Raw genomic sequence first — 10,360 nt, forward strand, 5'->3', positions numbered from 1 at the left:
GCCAATGATTTTGCTAAATCTTGCAAGCATTTCCTCAATGGATTCTCCTTCTTTCATATGGAAGAGTTCATAATCATGAACCAACGTGTTTATTCGAGTTTCTTTCACTTTGTTGGTTCCTTCATAAGTTACTTCCAGTTTGTCTCACATTTCTTTGGCGTTATCACAGCTTGAAATTTTCTCATACTCTTCTCCACTTATAGCATTATAGAGCAAGTTTCGTGCCTTAGCATTAAATTGAACACAATAGACATTTGCTCATCTGTGTATTCATCTATATCTTCATGATCAATGAGTGGTTGAGCTATTGTTGGCAGTGGATAGTTCCCTTTTTTTATGACACACCATACTTTGACATCATAGGATTTTGCATAAATTTTCATGCGTACTTTCCAGTTGGAGAAATATTGTCCATTGAAGTATGGTGGCCTTACTTGAGATGTCCCTTCTTGAAAATGTGATCCAACTGTTACTTGGTTTGACATGATCTTTTCTCACTAGCTGTTAAGCAAAAAATAAAAAGTGTGAGATCTACTCTAATACCAATTGAAAGTACAAGAGGGGGTGAATTGTCGATTTTTCTTTTTGTATTCTAAGTAGTTGACTAGTTTACCAATTAGTCTACTTAAGATAAGAAACGAATATAAGTAAAGCAGAAATAAAGTGCAGGAATTAAAGACACCGAGATTTTTATACTAGTTCGGATTCAATGTGAATCCTACATCCAGTCCCCTTGGGTTGCAAGGGTGCTCTCTTTCAGTGTTGAAGTTCCTCGATTACAAGAGAGTTGATGTAGTTTTACACCAACAGCTTAGTCACTATGTCACTTCTCTCTTCTTGATACAATGTCTCACTATTGTTTATCTCCTTTTCTTCTCTCACTAATTACATAGCAGATCTAAAGAGAACTACAATACTTATTTAAAGTAAAACAAAAAGAGTGATATTAGTTCATTTAAAGTATATCTGCTTCACGACTGGTACAGATGTATATATACTTCGTGAGGTCTTCTTGACTTTTGATTGATGTGAATCTTGAGAGATTACAGACCCAAGGAAGTTGATCCTTGAAAGGAATCATAGACTGATTCTTTCCAAGAATAAGGTGGAGCTTCCGTTGATTTGCCTTGACTTGTGGCCTTGATATACTTTTCTTCCGTTAAGCAAATCTTTCTGTTATTTGAGCAATCAAAGTTGGATCACTTGATTATGGGCTTTATCGCTCTACCTTTGATAGAGGAATCTCCAGTGCATAAAGTCACAATCTTGTTTTCCTTTAATTTGAGACCTTCCTATAATTTCCTCCGTCAATCTACTATCAAATCCTTGATTGATTTTCGCTACTTCTTCCTTTTTCGTCTCTAATCTTTGATATTTTTCCTTTCCTTTGTTTCCGTTGATAGATATTTTCCTTAATTATTTTACTTCTTCCTTTCTCGATTTTTCCAAACTTGAATGATATAGCTTCTTGAGTCCTTTATTTTATCCCTCGTGATCCTGCACCATAGTAATATATTATTTTTCATCATTAAAATTTATATTTAACACAGGTGAGTGATGGTAGGAAGATAAGGTTTTGGCACGACCCTTTGGTTTCGAAAATGAAGAGGCGGAGCGAGGATTTGAAGTTTGTAAGTCCGAAATGCCACTAAATCAACTAACTAATTATTATGGGTTCGAAATTTAATATTTATATATATTTAATTGATGTTTTAACACATACAAGATCCGACCCAAAAGCTATTAAATTTGACCAAACCCATAGTTTATATGCTACCTCCGCCCCTGGCCATTTGCCTCTAAAAGAAAACTTTCCATCCCTATTCAGATGTGCAAGTGATCCAAATTCTTATAGTGCAGACGTAAGGCAAGACTTTGGGTGGTTCATTCATCTTAGGAGATCATCTTGGACCATTTCTCTATTTGTGCATTTCATCCTTGCGCAGGGGCGGCTATGTTATTCTTCTCTATATCATTCCAATTTTATCAGATGTCTATGAAGGAATATCTTATGAGAGATCTTAATGACTTGGAACTTGATTATTTTCTTTCATGTTAGAGTTTTCTTAGTTGTTTACCCTCTCTGTAAAGTTGACATTTTCTTTTGGATGTACTTCTCCAGCTTTGCTAGCTGGTTCACATCAATAAGACACTTACTTTAGCGATCAAAAAAACATAATCACAAAGTATCTAGAACAATAGGCAGAGGCGGATATAGGATTTAAACTTTAAGTGTTCAATCTCTAAGTTTTTTTAGCATTGAACCCATTATATTTGAAGTTATGGGTTCATATCTACTATTTATTACAATATTAATAAATTCTTACACATAAATTATATTACGCATCAAAAGTACTGGGTTCAAATGAACCCGTACCATAAGGCTAGATACACACCTGACTGCAGGTACCTTCTTGACAGTCTAGGGAGCCCGAAAATTAAGCATGTCTAAAAGGAGGAGAATCAACTTGCGGATAATCTAGCCAACTCGCCCGAGCATAAAGCTCAACGTTTTTGATAATATTTTGTACTATGATCCCCCCATCCTTTTATTATAAAGTATTACATATCTACCTGGAAAACATGGGATGAAGTATAGTAGAGTAATCCTAGTATCAATGAATGTCTTATTGTGTAAATATCATTTGCAGCAAAAGGAAAAGACGCCACAAAAGTTTGTGTAGTGGTATAAAAATAGATATGACACATGGATTAATGATATGTTGACAGGTGGCATTTGAACAAGAGCAATAAAGAGGAATGAAGAGGGATGGTAAAACACCCACAGAATTATTTACAAAGATAACGTACCTGGCAAATCAGGAAGGAAGAGATAGGCGCGGGATGAATGGAGACTATAAAAGAGGAAGATTCATTAACAGCTCCGAATATGAAAAAGGAATCGGCATAATCCCTGATTATACGCGATTGACTATTATTACCGTAACCGTTATAAATAATTTTAGTGACGGGCAATTAATATAATAAATATTAGTAAAGGGTAGGAATTAAGTGGGAGAAAGCGGTTACGTATTCCATCCTTATATAAACTCCGCTTACCTAACGTTGTACGATCATCGAGAAATTCTCAAAAATATGCAATCGGTCTTTATTTCTTACTTCTTTGCTTGATTGAAGATTCTTACTTTCAATTCTTGGAAGAAATCTACTATTAGGATAAAAAAACCATGTAGTGTAGAATTTAGCCATACAACGTTATAATGACAATAACAAAGATAATGCAAGTTGATAATAATGTCAATTAAAACATATAAAAGAGGCACAATATTTAACGTGGTTCGGTCAAGGTGACCTACGTTCAGAAGTGGAGAGGGGTAATTTCACTATAACAACCTGTACACAAAAGAGAGTACAAAATTAGAGATGAAACTCTAATTTTTCCAAAATATATCCCTAGAGAATAACCTCACTACAACCACTCACAAAGAAGAGGTTCACTCAAAGTGTTTCCCAACACTAACTCTACGGAATATAACAAAACTCTCTATTACAAGAATACTCAAAATGAGTTTCTATTCAAACTATAGGATGACTCAAATGAAGTAAGATAACCCATATTTATAGGGCAAGTTCTTGGTCTCCAAATAAAGAAAAAAAGAAAAAAAGAAAATACTTTTATTCTTTGGCTCCAAGCTATAATGCTTTGGCTCCAAGATTAGTCATGGCCAAATTTAGGTCATATCTTATAAATCTCCATCTTGGCTTAAATTGAATGATATAGTTATTTTACTCCACCTCCAGAAAAGCCCCAATGGACTTATATCAAAATTTAATGCCATCAAAATCAGACAAGTGGTCTGATACCGAAATTGTAGTAGTGCCTATAACAGTAGATCCCAATAAAGTATAAAATAAACTAGATCTGTGTGCTCTCATGATCACAAGAGCGCCTTGAAAAAATTTCAGAACATCGCCTTCACCAGTGAATTTGCACCCAAGAGATTCTAAAGTGCTCAAAGAGATGAGATTTTTCTTCAACTCAGGAACATATCTAACATCGTTAAGAGTTCTCTCTACACCATCGTGCGTTCTGATCCGAATTGTACCTTTGCCAATAATGTTACAAGTAGCATTGTTACCCAATTGGACAACTCTACTTTCAACTGAATAATATATAGAAACTAAGTCCCCGTTGGGACACATATGATGCGAAAAACGAAATCTAAAATCCACTCATTATCAAATGTGAAACTATTTTCAGTTGCTAAAAATATAGTTCCCTCAATCTCATCAGTTGCTACACTAGCTTCGGCGGTGTATCTTTGTGCTCATTTTTTCTTTTCTTATTCTTTTCTTTGTTTTTTAGCTTATAGCATTTGGAAAATTTGTGACCTTTCTTATGACAATAGCGATACTCTAAATTATTATATCTTGATGTTGAGTCGGATTTGCACCCAACAAACCAGTCAACTTCCGCTTAGAGTCTATATTGCTCAAATCCATAATAATGGAATCAAAAGTGTCAATATGAGAGAGAATAGAGGTACATTCACCCATACGAATTGTATAAAGTTTTTGCTTCGGATAAAGTCTATTTTCCACCATCCTCTTCATATACGAGGTTTTTAATTTTTCTCACATACCTTTGGCTGTGGTTTCTATAGAAAATTCACGTAAAATCTCATTTGAGTGATTTAAGATGATACCTATTTTTGTCTTTTTATATATGACGAAAAACTCCTTGTCTGTCATTTTATTCGGCTTCTTCTCCTTTTCTTGCAATGCCAAAGCCATCCTGAATTAGGAGGGCTTCCATCTTTAATTGTCACATCCTGAAATTTGCACTTCGATCAAATCTGTCAACATAAGTCTTTGTTAGAGTCATATTGACTATTGAAACTAACCCGGTTATATCCGGCTCTGATACCAAATTGTTAGGATCGAACACCCGGGTAGTGCGAAATCTAGCCAAACAACGTTATAATGACAATAATAAAGACAATGCAAGTTGATAATAATGGCAATTAAAGCATATAAAGGAGGCATAATATTTAATGTGATTTGGTCAAGGTGACCTACGTCCACAAGCGAAGAAGAGCAATTTTACTATAACAATTAGTACACAAAAGAGAGTACAAAATTAGAGATGAAACTCTAATTATCTCAAAATATATCTCAAGATAATAACCTGGCTATAATCACTCACAAAGAAAAAGTTCACTCAAAGTGTTTCCTGACACTAACTTTATGGAATATAACAAAATTCTCTATTACAAGAATACTCAAAATGAGTTTCTATTCAAAACATGGGATGATTCAAATGATGTAAGATGACCCATATTTATAGGGCAAAGTTCTTGGTCTCCAAGTAAAGAAAAAAATAATAAAAGAAAATTTTTGTATTCTTTGGCTCCAAGCTATAATGATTTGGCTCCAAGTTTGCTTTGGTTGTATGATTAGCCATAGACAAATTTAGGCCATATCTTACTGCTACAATAATCAATAAGCTTTTCTTTCATTTGTTTATTGAATATTTGCTTTTTATTACCTTTTATTCTTCTATATTTGGAAGAGTAAAGTAAACTTGGTTATTAAATGTTGGAAAAATAATATCTCGTTCAGATATAATATCCACGGTAAATAACAATAACACAAGAGAGTAACAACGACACTAATATTTTTAACGGGGTAAAATATAATACTCAAGTGGAGTACTATAATACCACTTTAATATTATAACTTGATAGTGTCAAGAGACTACTGCAATAATAATACTCTTTATTTTAAACACCTCACTACGATATTACTCCTATTCACTATTTATCTCACAGACTACAATCTATTAATTACTCTCTCTAACTCTCTGTTGCTTCTCTCGATTTGGTGTACATGAAATGAAGAAAGATGACTTCTATTTATAGCAAGCCTCACCGTCCAAACAGCCAATCAGATTTGGCTTTTACAAAATTAAATTTGCATCTTTCTAAAATCGGATATGGCACTTGCAAAATCGGATTTGTGTCTTTGCAATTAGCAAATGCAAATTGCACAACTTGTTTCAGCCGTCCATTCAACTTGTTGCATGCAACTTGTTGTCTTCGTTTTCTTTTTTCTTTTATTTTTTTTATTTAAATGGATCCCACAAATATCTCCCTTAATTTTATTTTTTCTTCTTCATTCCAAGACTTGATCTCAATCTCCGGAAATCTTCAAACTTGAGGAGTTTTGTAAAGATATCCGTAATTTGATCATGAGATTTCACATACTTGAGCTCAACTTCCTTCTTGGCAATGAATTCTCTGATGAAGTGATACATTGTATCTATATGCTTTCTTCGATCATGATACACTGATTCTTGGCAAGTGCCTGTGCGGATTTGTTGCCAATACAAATCTCTGTAGCTTCAATTTGTGGTAAATTAAGCTCCTACAACAATCTTCTCAACCAAATAGCATGACACGTACAAGATGTCGTTGCTACATATTCACCTTCACAAGTCGAGAGAGTAACAATTGATTGTTTCTTTGAACTCCAAGAAATAACATAATCACCCAAGAAAAATACAAAAACAGTTGTATTTTTTCTATCATCAATATCTCCTGCATAATCACTATCACAATATCCCATAAGGTCGATATCACTAAAAGAAGAATAAAATAGCCCAAAGTCAAACGTACATTTTAGGTAACGAGGAATTCTTCTAGCGACTTTCAAGTGAGTAGAGGTAGGAGCTTCCATGAAGCGACTTACTACTCTAACTGCAATGAGTATATATGTCCTGGTACAAGTCAAGTACCTCAAACTTCCCACAAGACTTTTGAAAAATGTGGGATCCACTTTTCTCCTTCATCAAACTTGGATAATTTTGTCCCAATCTCCATCGGTGTGTTTACGGGGTTGTAATCGAGCATGTTGAACTTTTTCAAGATCTCCTTCATATAGCTTTCTCGAGAGATGAAAATTCCATCCTCCATCTACATCACTTCTAGGCCCAAGTAGTATGACATGAGCCCTACATTCGTCATCTCAAACTCACAGGACATATCTTTCTTAAAAGTTTCAAACAAACTTGGGTTATTACCTGTAAAAATAAGATCATCAATATAAAGACAAACAAGCAAGATATCTCAATTAGTATGAACATTAAGGTAAAGAGAATATTCATGGATACAACGAGTAAACCCATTGTCTTGAAAATACTTGTCGATAAAACTATTCCATGCCCATGAGGCTTGCTTCAATCCATATAATGCTTTCTTTAACCGCAACACTTGATCTTTATGATCTTTTACCACAAAGCACAATAGTTGTTGAACATAGACTTCTTCTTCAAGAAAGCTATTCAAGAAGGCTGACTGACATCTAGTTGATGGATCTTCCACTTCATTTGCGCTGCCAATGAGATCAGCAAACGAATCGTCTCCATGCGGGCAATATGTGCATAGACTTCTTCATAGTCAATACCTTGTCTTTGCTTGTAACCTTTTGGCTACAAGTTGTGCTTTGTATATCTCCACATCTCCATCAACATTCTTCTTTGTCTTGTATACCCATTTCACTCCAATTGCTCGATGACCCTTGGGAAGAGTTGTTAACTCCCAAGTGTTGTTCTTCTCTATTGACTTTATCTCCTCCTCCATGGCTTGTCTCTACCTTTTGTCTGTGACAGCTTTATCAAAGTTTATTGGTTCACTATCAGCAAAGAGACAATATAAAAAATCAAAATTAGTAAGTTCTTCTGTGTCATCATAGAGCTCTTGAATACTCCTTGTCCTTTGTGGCTGTTAATTTGAACTCTGTTGAGAAGAAGAGGTGCAACATTGGTTGGAGAAGGAGGTGGAGTTGTGTCCTGCACAGGTTCCACGGTCTCTGGTTCTTCTTCATCACCAAAGTATGGAAGAAAATCATATGAAGTTTCTTCCTGAGTTTCCTAATTCCATGATAATTCTTCATCCAATTCAACATCATGACTCACCACCACCTTGCCGCTGCATGGGTTGTATAGCTTATAGCCTTTTGAACTCGTATCATAGCCAACAAATACATGCTTGACACTTCAGTCGTCAAGCTTTGCTCTTTCTTGCTGTGGCACATGAGAATAGGCTATAATCCCAAAGATTCTCAAATGCTTGACACTTGAATTTCTTCCACTCCATGCTTCTTGAGGAGTTTGATCTCTAACATTTCTTGTTGGAGACTTGTTGTTCAAATAAACTGCACAAGAAACAGCTTTAGCCCAAAATTCCTTGGGCATACTTTTAGCTTTCAACATACATCTAACCATATTAAGAATCGTTTGATTCTTTCTCTCTGCAACTCTATTTTATTGGGGTGAATAAGGTACCGTTAGAGAGCGACGAATTCCATGAGACTAACAAAAGTCATTAAATTCTTTCAAAGTGAATTTGCCTCCTCTATCAGACCTTAAAGCTTTTATTTCATAGCCACTTTCTTTTTTCACAAGTATTTTAAAATTTTCAAAAGCAACAAAAGCTTCAAGTTTTAGGTTCAAGAAATAAACCCAAGTCTTTCTACTAAAGTCATCAATGAAGAGCAAAAAGTATTTACTTTTATCAAAGGATGGTGGATTGATTGGTCCACACACACCAATGTGAACAAGCTGAAGCAGCTTGGTTGCTCTTAACATGGCCTCCTTTGGAAAACTCCTCCTTGCATGTTTTCCAAGAAGACAAGCTTCACACAATTAATTGGTATGGTTGATTGATGGCATCCCATGCACCGTGTTCTTTTGCGCTATTGATTTGAGTGCTTCAAAATTCAAGTGCCCAAATCGCATGTGCCAACACCATAATCTGAAGCTTTGCATCAACTGTCTTAAGATTCAGAGAAAACAATCTATTCTTTGACATATGCACTTTAGCAATTGCAATTCCACTTGAATCTCTAAGCCAAAGATGCATTTGGATATCATATCTATTTCAAGAAGTTGGCCCAAAACTCAAAATATTACTTTTTAATTTTGGCATGTAATAAACATCTTGAATTAACTTGTGGCCACCATTTTTACAGGAGATCAGAATCGTACATATCCCTTCGATTTGAATCTTTGAGGTATCTCCGAAGGATACATTACCTCTCACCGTTTTGTTGATCTCCACAAACTTCTCTTTGCATCTACACATGATTGTTTGTTCCATATTCCAAATACCACGAGCTACAATCATCCATATCTTCTTCTTTGAGTGCCAATAACAACATTGACTCCTCTTCTTCTTTCTTTTCGTCAACAAGGTTATCTTTCTCTACAACATTGCTATGACATTCCCAAGAGTAATGGTCAAATTTATGACAATTATAACACTTAATTTTTTATTTGTCGTACCTTTGTCCATTATTTTCTTGATAGTAGCCACGTCATTTTCCTCCCCTTAATCCACGACCACGACCTCTAAATGTTTGGTGGATTTTAACTTCATTGTTGAAGTTGTTACCGTTACTTCTTCCTCTTCCATGACCACCACGGTCCCGTGCTCGTCCATTTCCTCAATAGTTTTTTTCACGTTCATAATCCTTAAAGGACACCTGAGTTTTAAGAAGTTGCTCCAGTGGCACTTCTTGTCTCCTCTTGATATTTTCTTCATGAGCTTGTAAAACACCCTCCAATTGCTCCACCATCATAGAGTCAAAATCTTTAGACTCCTCAATAGCACACACCACAAAATCAAATTTAGGTGTAAAAGTGCGAAGGATCTTTTCTACCACACGGACATCTTCTATATTCTCTCCGCATCGTCTTAATTAATTTACAACAACCTTCACTTTTGAACAATAATCCGAAATGCATTCGGATTCCTTCATTTTAAAATTTTCAAAATCAGCCCTTAGAATTTGAAGTTTTACCTTCCTCACCTTGTCAATTCCATGAAAAGAATTTTGTAAAATCTCCCAAGCTTCCTTTGATGTGGTAGCATCGGTCACCTTCTCAAACATGGCATCATCCAAGTATTGGTGGATGAGCGTGAGGGCTTATTGATCCTTCTTCCTTGTCTTTGCCAAGACATCTTTTTCAATTTGAGGCAGAGCTTTCTCATTATCGGGTTTTGCATATTCTCTGTCTACGATTTCTCACATATCCTAAGAGCCAAGAATGGCTTTCATACGTAGACATCATTTCTCATAATTATCTTTTGTGAGATGGGGATACTGAAAAGACAGTGGACCATTATTTGTCATAGGTCTGATACCACATTATTGGGAAAATAATATCTCGCCCGGGAATAATATCCACGGTAAATAACAATAATACAAGAGAGTAACAACGACACCAAATCTTTTAACGGGATAAAATATAATACCCGAGTTGAGTAATATAATAAAACTATAATATTATAACTTGGTAATGTCAAGAGGCTACTACAACGTTAAAAGAAATAATATT

At 35.2% G+C, this 10,360-nt stretch overlaps 1 non-coding gene across 1 annotated transcript; it reads right to left on the bottom strand.

Moving 5' to 3' along the window:
• Window positions 1-1,900: 1,900 nt before the first annotated feature.
• LOC142168614 (U6 spliceosomal RNA) lies at window positions 1,901-2,008 on the bottom strand. Its single transcript, XR_012698454.1, has one exon. It is a non-coding gene; the product is annotated as a U6 spliceosomal RNA (small nuclear RNA).
• Window positions 2,009-10,360: the final 8,352 nt, after the last annotated feature.

Source organism: Nicotiana tabacum, chromosome 13 (assembly GCF_000715075.1).
Source record: "Nicotiana tabacum cultivar K326 chromosome 13, ASM71507v2, whole genome shotgun sequence".
Taxonomy (NCBI): Eukaryota; Viridiplantae; Streptophyta; class Magnoliopsida; order Solanales; family Solanaceae; genus Nicotiana; species Nicotiana tabacum.